The sequence below is a fragment of the Macaca nemestrina genome, chromosome 6 (genome assembly GCF_043159975.1).
Source record: "Macaca nemestrina isolate mMacNem1 chromosome 6, mMacNem.hap1, whole genome shotgun sequence".
Classification (NCBI taxonomy): Eukaryota; Metazoa; Chordata; class Mammalia; order Primates; family Cercopithecidae; genus Macaca; species Macaca nemestrina.
The window spans coordinates 24339814-24353576 of record NC_092130.1 but is presented as its reverse complement, the minus strand read 5'-3'; the positions used below and the strand labels follow the sequence as shown (position 1 = coordinate 24353576).

Below are 13763 nucleotides of genomic sequence, written 5' to 3'. Positions count from 1 at the left end.
CCAGACAGAAAAAGGGTGCATATATACATATATGTATGGGGGTGTGTGTGTATGTATAGATATCCTTTTATATATATCCTTTTATATATATCCTTATCCCTTTTGTAATGAATGAATGATATATGAATGATGTGTATGATATGTATATATGATATATGGTATTCATATATCATTCATTCATTCCAAAACCAATGCATTCCCAGTGAACACACACACACACACACACACACACACACACACACACACAGTGCACTGCATTGGTTTTAGAATTAATGAATGAAATTATACATATAATATATATATAATTATATATCATCCACATATATTTTATATTTATATCATCCATATATCATTCATTCATTTCAAAACTGATGCAGTTCCAGTGTTTTATTTACCTCAAAAATCACTGATGTCTTAAAATACAATAACCTGACCTTTAAAACAAAACAGAAAACTTATGATTCTTTCAAACTTCACATATTTTAATCTCCCTTCTTTCACAGTGAGATCCCTGATCCCAACATCAGCACATTTTCTCATTTGTTCAATTCTGCAATACACATGAAATAGGCTCAGAACCATACCTTGGTAAAAACAAAACAAAACAAACAAAAACAAAACAAAAAAAAAACAAGCCTTCTTTAAAAAGTTCAAGATTTAATTTAATTTTTTTCCACTAGACTGAAGATATTCAAAGTACTATGTTTAAAAGTGGGTTTGTTTTTGCTCCTTTCAGTCTTGTTAGTCATTTTAAATGCAGTTAGGTTTATTTGTTTCTGTTTGCATTTAGTTTAAAATTTTGTTCCCATTCTTGCCGATTTAATTTAAATAATTTAATTGTTTAGCATACATAGAATATTAACAAGATTCCGAAAGTCAAAATTATGCCAAAAAGGTATAGTTTTGAAAGGTTGTCCCATCCCTTATGTTTTCCAACCTGTAGCCCTGCTCCACCCCTTTATAGATAACAAATTTTGTTGGTTTCTGATTTACTCTTTCTGTATTTCTTTTTTACAAAAACTGGCAGATACATGTATGTTTTCTTACTTTCTCTTGTTTCCTACACAAAGGTAACATGTCGTATATACTCTCTTGTAATTTGCTCTGTTTACTTAAATGTAACTTGAAATTCACTCTCCATGCACTTCATAGAGATCTTCCTTATTCTTCTTTGTAGTTGCTGGGTTCCTCATTTTGTGTATGTACCATAGCTTGTTCAACTAATCACCTATGTTTGGGCATTTAAGAGAATTGTCAATACTTTGCAATTGTTTATGATGTTGCAATAAATGACCTTGTGCATATACATTTTTGTATGTTTGTGTTGGAGGTATACGTTTGTGTATATTCCTAGATAAGTGATTGCTGGATCAAACAAGGAAGCATAAGGAGTTTGTTACTCATGTGCATATTCTCTTCTTTTGGGGTTTTACCCTTGAGTTCCCGCCAGCAACATATGAGACTGCCTATTTTTCAATAGCCTCACCAATAAAGTAAATCATTGTACTTTTGAATGTGGCTAATAAATGGTTGAGAAATTTGCATTTCTCTTAATGTAAGTGAAATTGAACATCTTTTTATGTTTAAAAACCATCTAAAAGTATCATTGTAAAGTATCTTGCCTGCTTTTCTAGATTGTTTCCCTCAATATATAAATGTTGCTTATGTATTTGAGATGATACTGAAAATATCTTTTTCTTATTTTTCATTTGTGTTCCGGCTCTGTTTATATAGTGTTTTTCCCCATGCAGAAGATTTTTTTGTTTATTATTTTTATGTAAGCAAATTCATCAATTTTTTAAATTGCAACTTAATTTTAAGTCATAGATAAAAACTTTTATGTGTACCTAGGTGATAGAGGAATTCATTCATGTTTTCCTCTAGCTTGTATAGTTTCATTTTTTTACATTTATTCAAGTTTTCTAATTTTTCCTACAATATTTCTACTTATTTCTTTTAAGGACATTGCTAAATATTATCATTTTAATTATTATGGTTGGAAAACTTTATCCATTAGCTTTTCTTATTAGTTATTTCTGATATGTAAGAAATTCAATGATTTTATATAATTATTGAGAAACATTTACTATACTACTCTGAAATAGTCTCTATTACTGTAACATTTCAAAAATGGAAATGTTTTTCTAAGAATGCAATCATATTGTCATATTTTATAGTTTTTATATATTTTCTTCACTTATTGCGTTAGCAATTATATATTTATATAGCTTTTATTGTATTAAATTTAAAAAAGAACCATCATCTCCTCTTTTGACATTCATGTTGACATTTAAATTAATGTTAAAGGCCAAGTGCAGTGCCTCACTCCTGTAATCCCAGCACTTTGGGAGGCAGAGACTGGAGGATTGCTTGAGCCCAGGAGTTCAAGACCAGCCTGGGCACCATAGGGAGACTCCATCTCTACAAAAAATAAAAAATTAGCTGGACATGGTGGTGAGCACTTATGGTTCTAGCTACTCAGGAGGCTGAGGTAGGAGGATTACTTGAGGCCAGGAGGTCAAGGCTGCAGTGAACCATGATCACACCACTGCAATCCTCGGCAACAGGGCAAGACCCTGTCCCAGTAAATGAGTGACTCAATGAATGACTAGATAAATAAATAGATAAATGTTAAGATCCTAGTCGTGATAGTAGAAAATTCTCATTTTTTTTTTGTAACTTTAATGGGAGTGCCTTTAGTACTCCATCATTAAGGATACAAATATCCACTAGTGTCTGTTAAAATTAAAAATAAGTTCTATAACTATACTATCCCACATTATGTCCCACTATTCACATGTATATATTTCAAAAAGTACAGCATGTGTTTAGAAACAGAGATAGATACGATTAACAAATATACACAAATATATGGGGTTAACAGAGATACTGTATATTTATTTTTATAAAGATATATGCCATACTTTTATATTGCAGATTTATGTACATGTGTATTGGTAAATTGTTTTTAATAGGGGATTAAGACCATAGAAGAGAATGGTACTCATTCATCCAGCCATCATTTATCCATCTGTACATCATCTATCTATCTATCCATTTGATAAATATCTCTCATTTACCTAATAAGTGTTGAGCACTGACCTAGGTTATCAGAAACAAATACTTTCTAAAACTCTTTAACTTCTGGAAGGCTGAAATACGTGCAATTTTGTCTTTCATAGCAAATTTCCTTTTTTATGGACCTACTTCAGCATTCATACATAGGCACTTTTTTTCTTCACCAAAGCACTGAGGGCCATTTCTCAAATAGTAACAAATAAATAGGAAACTTAAATCTTAGCAGTTGACACTCCATATTTTTTCCCAGATTTCCATCAAATTTTAACCAGGTAATTTTATTTGCCTATAATTCAAGAGGTTCATTGTCTTTTTAATAGGAAAAACTCTATCAGTCAGGAAAATTCATAATGTCCATAGAGAGACATTAAATTTGTCATTGTAAAGACAAAATTACTGTATATTAATCTATCATCTGTTTCCCTAGCTCAATCTAATTTGACATATTTAATGAAAATCACTGATGGCTCCTAGTATAATAAACTGATCTTTAAAACAAAACATAGAAATTCTAATACTCACATATTTCACATTGAAAGAGTGATGAAAACTTCACTTGAAACATTTATTTTGTGATTTCAAAAACTGTAGTTAAAATGATGGCTAGGGAGCAGTAAATCACCATATGCTACATTACTTCTAGGCTTGGACTTAGAACCTTGAATGTTGACAGAATTAACATATTAATTTGAGTTTTCCCTGGATGTTTCAGTTTAACTTTTGATATTCTTCTTTCCAAAGGCTGAAAAAAAAAATGCCTTTCATTTGAAATGCATTACTTAGAGAACTGTTAATGATCTCCCTTCCTTTCATTTAACGGGCAAAATAACATATCTTTGAAAAACGGTATCTGCTGAGAATTTGGTTATTGAATAAAGATCAGTAATTTTGGGATGTGCGGAACCTCTGTCAGGAATTTTGGAAAGAAATCACCGACTCCATTCATGTGACTTATTTTATATGAAAGCAGCATACACATTATATCAGGGAGGACAGCTAAAGCTGTATCAACACGGCACTGTAAATTCAGAACCAAGAACTGGAGAACTTGTGGTAGCATCCATCCAGCATGACATCATTCTTTGCTCCCTCCTCCACTCTTTGCAAGAAGTCCTTTCTCATGACCATCCATCATGTGTGGTACTGATCATATTATTTCTTTCTTAACTAATCTTTGGCAACTTTTCAAGGCCTATGAGATAAAACCCAGATGCCTAGATCTAGCATTTAAAGCCCTGTGCCGTGGCCTAACTCATGCCTCCAATCTCAGCTCCTGCTACTTGTGTACCTTCTCTAAACTTTCTTCGGACAGCTGCTTCTTACCTCTCCCTGGGCAGGTCCACACATTATTCTGCCTCCAAGCCCTTGCTTCTGCCTCGAATTCCCTTCTCAGATTTTCCATGTCACTTGCACAAATCAACTGTAAAACATTTCCTGATCCTTCCACCTAGATGTGATCAACTACATGTACTTATTTTTATATATTTTCGTATACACAAGAGGGCTTATGTTGCACATGTTATTTTATTTTTTACTCTTTCCACTTAATGATATGTCTGAAAGATCTTGAGATATCAACTGAGAATATGTATCTTCTCTTCATTTTTGTATTTAAATGTCTTTATTGAATAATTTTGAACAGTAAACAAAAAATGTCCTTCCTTCTTTCTCTGTAATTCAAGATAAAGCCAAAAACCTTAGAGAAAATTTGGAGGGGCTGAGTATAGGGCTATACCGTCCCTTGGTTTTTAAATAGCCTGCTTCATATTTTTAACAGCCACATTTTTATCACATCATATGTGCACAAACTATAATTTAATTCATCAACTAAATATTTAAGTTGACCCTAGTTTTTTTTTTTTTTTAATCTGTTAAAACAATGCTGTTTGTAATAGAAAACACTCTTACACATTTATATTGGAGAACCTTGGCAAGGGTTATCAGTAGGATTAATTACTAGCAATGAGGTTATTTTCCATCTTGAATTATAACTATTTATAATGGTGTCTTTACACCACCACCCTCTGCTCCAAAGGCCTGAGAGCTTCTTGAAGGTAGAACAAATTATTATTACCATCACCATCACCATCACTAGTGTGTATTGGTCAGGCTCGATGCTAACTGTTTTACAAGTGTTTCTCATTTAGTTCTCATAACAACCCCTTTGACTTTGGATTATTTTCATTTCACAGTTGATGTGCAGTTTATGAGGCTGCATTTGAACTTCCTCCTAACTGCTGTGACCTCTTGCACTCGGCTGGCCTTCTGGAGATATTTATTGAGTGATTATGTCTGGAACAGAACAAAACTTGCACAGAAAACAAAACAATCATTGTTCATATTTTTTAAAAGGCTTTTCTTTCTTCATCCACAAATTGTCTTTGCAATTCTGTTGGTTATTTTCCTTGAGGACATTTATCTTCTGAAAGAAATCACTGGGGAAAAAAATTGGTTTTATGTTTAATACCAATGGTTCCACTAATATGCCCCTGAATTAACAGTTATATGCAAGTTTTTAATAGACAGTCTCACCATATTTCTTTGATGAAAAAAAAAACCACAACAGGGAGAAAAGGAGATGTGTAGGTGCTTTTCATGACTTTAAAAAAAGTTTAAATAAATCATTTATTTTTCAAATATGTATTGAGCATGTATTATATGACAGGTGCTGTACTTCCAGCTGGAGGAACAAGGTAAGAGTAGAAACACCTTCAAAAATAACAGACTATTAGCCAGGCATGGTGGCGTGCACCTGTAGTCTCAGCTACTTGGGAGGTTCAGGTGGGAGGATCGCTTGAGCCCAAGAGGTTGAGGCTGCAGTGTGCTGTGATCACAGCACTGCACTTCTGCCTGAGCAACAGAGTTAGAGCCTGTCTCATAAAATAAGTAAAAGTCCAAATAAATATGCAGGTGTGTAGGGTGATTGTGAGTGCTCTGCAAGGATGATTCTGGAGAGTCAGGAAAGTCACATGAAAGCTGCAATGTGACGTTCAAGAAGAGCGGAAGTTAACTGGGGCCTGGGCAACATGTGGTGGGTTGGAGAAGGCAGCAGAGGTGGGAGGGTGTACAGTGGGAAGAGCAGAGGTCTGATGTGAGTAGGAGCCTGGCACATCTCAGGAGCCAGAGGAAGGAGCATGAGGGTGAGAAGCACAAAGCATGAGAAGAGTGATTCGAGGAGAGGCTGCTATTTGGCCCTGGTGGTAAATGATCTTTTTAACATAATATCTTTATTCAGATGTAAGTCACATACTATACAAGTCATCCATTTAAAGTGTATAATTCATTGGTTTTTAATATATTCAGAGCTGTATAACCATCATCTTTATCAATTACAAAATATTTTCATCACCCCCAAAAGAAACCCAGTACCCATCACTTTCATTTTCCCCTACTTATGCCCCTATCTTCTCAAAAGCACAGATCTACTTTTTGTCTCTACAAATTTGCTTAGTTTGAACATTTCATATAAATAGTATCATACAATACATGACTTTCGTGTCTGGCTTATTTCTCTTAGCATAATGTTTCCAAAGTCCTCCATGTATCAATTCTTCACTCCTTTTTATTGCTGAATACTTACTGAATTTTATTGCCAAATACATTTTGGTAATATTTTATGTTTGCTGTTATATAGTGATTTCATAAGCTTCTAAAAATACCTCACAGACTTTAAGTACTGAAAGAGCTCGCCTTTAAAACAGTAGAAATGTGAAATTATGTCCTGATTATTAATTGTTATTCTTAAAACATTTAAATATCATGCCATGGAATTATTATAAATGTTCAAATATGACTTCTAAAATAGAATAACATGTAGTTTCTTTTTTGAAGAAATAATAATTCCAGCATTTTGCAATACTTAATTTTTGCAACATTATCAGAGCATGAAAACATAACACATTTTATAACTTCAATTATAGAAATAACAAGTTGACATAGATTTGTTCTATTTTCCCTATAATGGATATAAATTGGTTTTAGTGATGGTATGTAGGGAATATTTTTGTGGGAAATATTTGGACCTGTTTTTATAGAAAGGAATATATGAGACAAGTTACTTTCCATTAAATATTTTTAATTGTTTTAAACACAATATTCATTGTCATTTTGCCTTTTCTTTTTTCTTTTCTCCTTTTCCTTTTCCTTATGCCAAAATAAAAAGATAGGAGAAGAACCTGATAGTAATTACTTTTCTTTCATTGTTATATGAGAAACTCACCCTGGAAAATAATCTTCTGCTGTCAGATTACTCTGAATTGCACAGAGTGAAAATATGGTACAACAGTGTGCTTTTCCACCCAACTGTCACTTCTTTGTTTTCCAGCTAAAAAGCTCATCTTTTTTCTCTAAGTGTAGTACAGTGGGGAGAGAACAAACTAGAAAGAGCTAAGAAAAACAGAATTTGCATTATAACTCTGTGACCCACACGGTGATCCTTTGGGCAATCATTGAAACTCTTAACTTCCTTTTCTTCACCTTTGAAATATGAATGATGACATCCCTGTCTTGGAACTTTTGGAGGATTAAATTAGGACACATGTGTAGGCACCCAGTAGGGTGCCTGGCACACGGTAGGAGCTTGATAAATAGTGGTTATTCAGAGAATTATCTCAGTGATGCTAGCAAGGAGCTATGGATACCTGGAGCATTGTTCAAGATACATAGTAGCTTTATTGACTCAATACACATCTTCAGCTGTCTAACAAGCTAGAGTTTTCACGAAGCTCTGCCGTACTTAATGCCTCTTATTTGGTCTCAGCTTCTTCTCTGCAATTGCTTCTTCCCTTGCTATCACTTGCCTGGCTTTCTGACTTTGACGCTTCTCAAGAGAGTTCTAGTTGGATTTCCGGTTGGAATCCAGTGTCGAGTATCCCTGTCAGAAAGGCTCTTAGGACAGGTCACCAGATGGCTCCAGTTCTCCTGTGGTTTGTTGTTGCTACCTTTAGCTTCCACCGTGATCATGATTTAGTCAGCTCTGGCCAAGGCTGCAGGTTCTGGAGTTCCAAGGATGGCAGCGTAAGTGCCAGGAGGTGTAGGAAGCTGAGTCATTTCAGACCTACCTTCTGCAAAAGTGAATGGATATCTATCAACACAGGGAAGCTTGAGGTAAATGCCAAGAGACTGAGACAGGCATTGTGTGTTTTAGTGGAGAAGATACCCCAATGGAATGGTGATTTGGGAGGAAGGATTTAGAATATAAATTGCAAATGTGGCTTATATTATATGATGTCCTCAAGGTGCACTCAATAAATGCTTTCTCTATGAAATGTTGAAGGAAGAGACAACATTTGGTCTACAAGATTGTGAAAGTTAGTGGGGAAAGCAGACCCAGAGAAAACTCACTTTTTTGCATTTCCATCCAAGTTGTCTGGCCTCTAGTACCTCTCTTGATCTTTGAGTAAGTTTTCTGGATTCTTCCTCTACCTTTTTTGTAGGCTGGACTATATTAGCTTTTTTAATGAATCACTGTGGCTGAGAATTCAAAATGCTCCAGTTATGGTTCCTGGAAAAACTCTATTTTAGATAGTATGTTGATTCCCACAGTGTTTCCCTGTAATAATTTTTCTGTGATATTAATTTTTTATAAGGATGAAGAGGCCAGACACAGTGGCTCACGCCTGTAATCCCAACACTTTGGGAGGCTGAGGCGGGCAGATTGCCTGAGCTTAGGAGTTCGCAACCAGCCTGGGCAAAATGGTGAAACCCCGTTTCTACTAAAATACAAAAAATCAGCTGGGCATGACGGCATACACCTGTAGTCCCAGCTACTCGGGAGGCTGAGGCAGGAGAATTGCTTGAACTTGGGAGGCAGAGGTTGCAGTGAACCGAGATCATGTCACTGCACTCCAACCTGGACGACAGAGTGAGACTGCATCTCACAAAAAGAAAAAAAAAAAAAAAAAAAAAAAAAGCTGAAGAAAGCTATGGTCAAATAAGTTGAGGAAACATTGTATTGGGGTAGATTATACTGGAGTAACAAATTATTTTCCATATTTCAGTGGCTTAACTTGAAGAAGGTTTCTTTGTTGCTTATCCAAAGTCCAATAGTAGTGGGAGGACTTTCCAGAGCAGCTGGCTTCCATGTGGTGGTTTAGTGATCCTCATCACTTCCATGATGTGGGTCTACCATTGTATCAGCATGGCGTTCACGATCTTCCCATAGGAAACGAGAGGGCTGGGAGGTCACACAGAAGCTTTCCTCTGCCTCAGCATGAAAGTGGCCCATGAGTCTTCCACTCAAATCTCATTGGTTGGAGCAAGTCAGAAGGTCCTGACTAATGACAAGGAGCTGAGAATCTTCTATTTGCTCAGGAAAGGTATGAAAACTCAGATGTGAGTGAGCACTAACAATCCCTACCACTGTCAGTCAAATTGTATTATATTTTTATGATTGCAAGACTTTGTTGGAGCTTTAGACCTGGTAACATACTTTGTCTTCAAGATGGGTCCATCCTTTGTAGTTTTACCCTGATTCATCTGCTCATAGAACTCTTTCTTCATGGAGTGTCTTAAAGCACTACTTATTCTATGGGTCTATTTTGATAAACATGAGATATTTTCTACATTTTCTTTCTCACTGCAGCTATAAGCATCATATTTCCTAATCTCCTCGGTGGTATTAGGTTGTATTATTTTGTTAACCTTTATTATAATGGAAATTGCTGTAAGTATGCTGTTTACCACTCTGATTCGTAGACTAATCTCAATGTCGGCAAAGAGCACATTCAGAAAAGCAAAACACTGTTGGAATATAGCAGAAGTGATTCCTGGGTGAGAAGAAAGAATTGCCATCTGGTGGTAGTTTTGTTCATGCTGTTTAAACAGTCCATTGTCCCTTTATTTTAAAAGTATAGGAGATGAAAATATTATCACTTATGTGAAATAACAGCTGTCACCAAGTTTCTTTGAGCCACGAGGTGACATCATTATCTATAAAGTGAGTGCCAGAAATGGTGGCTCTAGTCAGCTATTGTTAGATCAAATTTAGTTAGACTTTCAATTTACCAAAGAACAGCCACTGAATTATTGATAAATGCAAGGCTCATTGCCAGACTCTGGGGAAGATAGAAATATGCAACTTAGTATTGTGGGTGGTATGCAGCAGAAAATACTTGCTGTTAGATTGACAACAAATATCAGGCAACATATTTATTGAGAATGTACTTTGTGCCCCAGATACAGTGTTAGAGAGCAAGAAATGGACATTACACTAATTATCATCAATGTTACAGTGTATTGGAGACAATCAAATAATTGCAGTTATGAGTATATGAAAACAACCTCAGATAAATGTTCTGAGGGAAGTGGATGCATAAAATCCTATAACAAAGAGTCTGCTGGATAGTAGGGGTATGAGACTTAGTCTGACCTCTCAGGAGGAGAAGGAACCCCAATCTTAGAACTGGTAGGGGACAAAGCCAGAATTTAATTTCATTTCTGTGTGACTTGAAGTACTTTCAATTATACAAGTCCATCTTTTTATATGAAAGCATTATTTGAGCCCAAACTATTCAAGAATTTTGTCATTGGGAACATGTAAGTAAAATTTGTTAAATTTAATCGTCAGCTTCCTGGTAGTATCAAGCCCAATTCACAACTGATACCAAGATTAATGTTACTTTGTCCTCCCTAGTGCCTGGGTTCTATTCACGTTCCCCAGGTAATCCCTCAAATTAGGCAGTTGTAAGAGAGTCCATAGATCATGGGATATGGGTCTTTGGGAAAAATCTGACTGATTGCTTACACCAGGAGTTGGGAAACTTTTTATTAAGGGCCAAATAGTAAATATCTATTAAACATTGCCAGCCATGCCTCTGTTATGACTCAGCTCTGTCATTGTAGCACCAAAATGATGAAAAATATATGAATGAATTGGTGTTACTGTGTTTCAATAAAACTTTACAAAATCAAGTGGCAGGCAGGACTTGGTCTATAGGTGATAGTTTGCATACTGTTAGCTTAATCCACAATCCCTGAGTAACTTATTTTACCTGCTCTTAACCAGCAGTATTTTTTCTCAAATAAAGAAAGGCATTTTAGTGACATAACTTGGTATTTCAAACAGGGTTAGCAAATGCAAAACACCTTTAGGAATATCAGAAAAGCTTTTTGGCTTTTTCCTCACAAACAATCCTTATTCATTCCTAGTTGATATTCCAAACTCTTCTTCTGGTGTATTATCTATTTTGGGTATTTAAATCCAAGTTGGGCACCAAATTTCTAGAAAGGAAGATACTTTAAGACATACCAGCTTCAATAACTTGGTATGAAGAAAGGGTTTAAAAGTGAATTTTGAATAAATGGAAGGGATTTCTGAGGACCTGCCCACGTGGGCACAAACACAATGGAATAGTGTCAATACAAATATATCTCCTGCTCTGCAACTCTTATGGATCTAACACTGATTCCAATTTTATTAGAAGGTGATGACAGTTGAATAGCAGATATCACAATGACTTTTATTCTAGTCTTTTTTTTTTTTTTAGATGACTGGGGGGGCGGTGGAAAATCACCTTTTAAAATGCTATATATTTCCCAGAAAACCTCACACATGGTAGGTACTAAATATGCTGATTATATATATAAAGAAAAGGATGAATGGTCAAATGAGGGCTAAGACAGATGCTACACTGTTTGTATAGTACATCAGTCTACATTCAATATTTCAAGTTAAAAGGAAATAATTGTACTGCTACTTAATATTAAAATATTTATTTGATAATAAGTTTGGGTAATTGTCATTAATAATGTGTGATATAATATTAATCAAGATTAAGGCACTGGCAAGTTCAGTTTCTGTTGAGTACCTGGTCTTTGCTTCCAAGATGGTGCCTTGAACACTGTATACTCATATGTCAGAAGGTGGAAGGACAAAAAAGGGTGGACTCTGTGTGAAGCTTCTTGAATAAGATGTGAATCCTGTTCCTAAAGTCCCACCTTACTTCCTAAAGGTCCCGCCTTTTGAAACTATCGCAATGGCAATTAAGTTTCAACACAGGAATTTTGGAGCAGGACTTCAGCTAATAGCACTCTCTCTAAAGGCAATGGATTTTTACTTCAACATCTTCTGAATCTTGTGCTGTTTCTGGGTTCAATGACTATCATTGTTAGCCATAATGGCAGTATTGAAGACAGGGTAGAATGTGCATTCAGCCCGGAAATAGCCCTTGAACATTACTCTATGAGCCTTTTTCTAAAATCGGCTGGTTTTCTTATGGTTTACCTTTTTTCGTTCAAAAATAAATAGAGAATAATTTAGTAAAGAGCATACACTTTCTAGAGTCAGCCAGAACTGAATTAAAATCAGACTCCTTGAATTAGTCACTTCGTGAACTTGGACCAGTTATTTACCCTCTAATATCTCAATTTCTTCCTGTATAAAATGATAACAACAATTTTTAGCTCAGTGTTTTGGTGATGATTAAATTAGCGATCTTAATGCTCTGCCTTAATGAATACTGAAAACTCGGCATGGTATATAGGAATTGGTCAATAATTGCTTGCTATGATGATAAGGATAGTGAGTTCTATTAGTCAGAATATTATTTTTGATTTTCCTATGCTTCTGTATATAATGAAGGCAGTGATCCTAGATGAGCCATTAAAATATTTGTACCACATATTAGGAGAAAGTTATAGAGAAAATTTTTTCTTTGAAAGAGAGTTAATATTTTCTCTGAATCACAAGATAAAAATGTAATAATCGTCTTTCACAAGGAAGAAATTACAGCATGATGCCATCTAAACCTACTGTTGCTTGTCAAAGAAAGATTTTCAATGTTCATATTGCTAATTAAAAGACATACCACTCAGCATGAAGTCACAAACTGCATCTACTGCTTGTTTAATACATTTTAAGTGTGTGTACTCTGGAGGAAATTTGGGGAAAATTATGAACAAAATCAAACATTTTTCATCTAACTTTTAGGCTTTTATGATTTTTTTAGAGTACAATTAGAGAATTAATTTATTAAGGTCACCATTCTCAACCTCATCATCTGCTTTGAATTTGAATACAAACAGGTTCTGCATGAGTAGTATCTGATATAATGCTAATCAAGAAAAAGCTGTGTTTAACTGAATATAAAACAGATATAAGCACAGGTTCTGTCTAATGGATTAATGATATAAACAAGGTTGAGGACTAAGTAACAAAAAATGGAGTCAAATACACTTTCAGAACCTGTAGTAATAAGGTTTTATGGTTATTTTTTCTGTAATCAGGAATCTATAGTTAATGGGATGGAATGACACTGACACACACATACACACACAAATACACTCACTCAGTCACTCTTATAGTTGTCTTGTCATCCATCCATTCATTCATTCATTCAAGATATACTTGTGGAGCCTGTTTTTCATTATAAGCCCTGGAGATACTGTAGTAACCAAGATAGATGTGATCTTTCTCCTCACTCTCCAGCTTGCCCTCTAACACGAGAAGATGCTTAGTATCAGGAGAATGAAGTCCAGGGTTGTATGGGCATATTCAGCTGCCAATTCAATTATCTTCTCTCAGAAACAGAATTTAGAAGCCAGCCAGGGAGTAATAAACTAGCAGGAAAAATAGAGAAGAGTAAACAATGATCACTGAACTAACAAAAAGCACAAGTGATGGATCATTTCCCATTTCTGTTCAATATCCATCTTCCACGTCCAGATCTGTTCTCTAGGGCTCTGGC

At 35.2% G+C, this 13763-nt stretch overlaps 1 protein-coding gene across 2 annotated transcripts in view; it reads left to right on the top strand.

Moving 5' to 3' along the window:
• Positions 1 to 13763, top strand: part of LOC105482381 (sarcoglycan delta) — a 1038167-nt gene that overhangs the window by 310707 nt on the left and 713697 nt on the right. The gene's annotated exons all lie outside the window — the stretch shown is intronic.